Source organism: Cebus imitator, unplaced genomic scaffold (assembly GCF_001604975.1).
Source record: "Cebus imitator isolate Cc_AM_T3 unplaced genomic scaffold, Cebus_imitator-1.0 Scaffold434, whole genome shotgun sequence".
NCBI classification, from domain to species: Eukaryota; Metazoa; Chordata; class Mammalia; order Primates; family Cebidae; genus Cebus; species Cebus imitator.
In genome coordinates, this window is record NW_016107749.1 from 1,069,880 (window position 1) to 1,072,064 (window position 2,185).

The 2,185-nt window shown below is 52.8% G+C and overlaps 1 pseudogene; it reads right to left on the minus strand.

Annotated features, from left to right (window-relative positions):
• Positions 1–79: 79 nt before the first annotated feature.
• On the minus strand, positions 80–851 carry LOC108290409 (annotated as a pseudogene).
• Between the last annotated feature and the right edge of the window lie 1,334 nt (positions 852–2,185).

Below are 2,185 nucleotides of genomic sequence, written 5' to 3' on the forward strand. Positions count from 1 at the left end.
GTGCTGGGATTACAGGCTTGAGCCACCGCGCCGGGCCTTGATAGCTCTGTAATTTTATGAGTTAAAAAAACAAACAAACAAAAACCCTATGTTGTAGCCACAGCTGGGGCCTGCGTTCTCTGCACTGAGACTCTGGTGTGGGTCTTGAGGAGGTGGTCAGTGAATTCCTGATAGGGAAACTTGGTGAATATAGTCTCCTTCCAGAGGTCGGGGTCAGGCAGCTGTAAGTCTTAGAGATGGCATCAAAGGTGGCCTTGGTGAAGTTGCCCAGGGTGGCAGTGCAGCCCCTGGCTGAGGTGTAGCAGTCATCGACACCAGCCATCATGAGCAGCATCTTGGGCACAGGCACAGAGACAATGCTAGTGCCCTTGGGCATGGGGATGGGGTGCACTAGCACAGAGCCACAGAGGCCTGTCACCTTGCAAGAGATGGTGTGGGGCTTGCCGATCTTTTTCCCCCAGGAGCCTCTGCATAGGGGGACAATGGAGAGCTTGGCCAGGATGATGTCCCCACGGATGGCAGTGACCACCTCCTTGGAACACTTAATACCCAGACCGACATGGCCATTGTAGTCCCCGGTGGCAACAAATGCCTTGAACCTGGTGCGCTGGCCACCTGGGTCTGCTTCTGCACGGGCATAATCTTCAAAACCTCGTCCTTGAGAAACGCCCCCAGGAAAAAGTCAATGATCTCAGATTCCTTGATGGGCAGGAAGAAGAGGTAAATCTCCTCCAGGGACTTTATCTTCATGTCCTTGACCAGGCGGCCTAGCTTGGTGACAGGCATCCACTCCTTATCCTCAGCCTTGCCTCCGTGAGCTCTGCGGCCTCGCCTGGCCCCAGATGCCATGGCTGAAACCTCTGCAGAAGCCACTGAGGTTCCCCATTCAAGGGCCGCTGGGGCCTCCGGTTCCCTCCTGACCCCTGCCACACTGCATCAGTGTCATCCACCATTTGGTGTTTTCTTGGAGAAGAAGGAGACGGAGTTTCATTATGTTGGCCAGGCTGGTCTCAAACTCCTGACCTCATGATCCATCTGCCTTGGCTTCTCAAATTGCTGGGATTACTGCACCTGGCCAGGAATTTTTTCTTTTCTTTTTTTCTTCTTTCTTCTTCTTCTTTTTTTTTTTTTTTTGATGAAGTCTTACCCAGTTGCCCAGGCTGGAGTGCAATGGTCTGATCTCGGCTGATTGCAACCTCCCCGCCTCCCAGGTTCAAGCAATCCTCCTGCCTCAGCCTCCCAAGTAGCTGGGATTACAGGCACTCGCCACCACATCCAGCTAATTTTTTGTATCTTTAGTAGAGACAGGGCTTCACCAGGTTGCCCAGGCTGTTCTTCATCTCCTGATCTTGTGATCCACCCACCACCTCAGCCTCCCAAAGAGCTGGAATTTCAAGTCGTGAGCCACCATGCCCGGCTTTTTTTTTTTTTTTTTTGCTATCACCCAGGCTGGAGTGCAGAGGTGCGCGATTTCAGCTCACTGCAACCTCCTTCTTCATGTCTCCAGACTATGAGGTCCTCGAACTGGGGACTGAGTCTAACTTGCCACTGGAGCTGTTTTTCCAGCATGGCCTTTGACCCTGTAGGTATTGTTGCCACCTTTTTTGCCACATCTTTTTGCTACAGGATGGAGGAGTGTTTGACGGGTGGTGTCCTAAGCAGGTGTAGCTGGATCCACCATGCCCAGGGTTATGACTCCTGAGGACCTCTGTCCATGGACAGCCCAGATCTTCCTAAAAAGATAAGACTGGAAGAAACTGGTGTAGTGGAAACAAGTACAACACTAGGGGCAAGAGGACCGGCTATCAGCTCCAGCTCTGCCAGGGACTCCACAAGTAGGACCTAAGCAAGTCTCCTGTGCCTTTTTCCCTCTTAGTCGCTTTAAAAGGAAGACTTGGGCCGGGCGCGGTGGCCCACGCCTGTAATCCCAACACTTTGCGAGGTCGAGGCAGGTGGATCACCTGAGGTCAGTTCCAGGCCAGCCTGCCCAAGAAGGCAAAACCCAGTCTCTACTAAAAATAAAAAAACGAGCCGGGGGTGTGGTGCCCGCCTGTAATTCCAGCTACTCTGGAGACTGAGACAGAGAATGGCTTGAATCAGGGAGGCAGAGGTTGCAGTGAGCCGAGATCGGGATCGTGCCACTGCACTGCAGCCTGGGCAACAGCGAAATCTCCGTCTCAAAAAA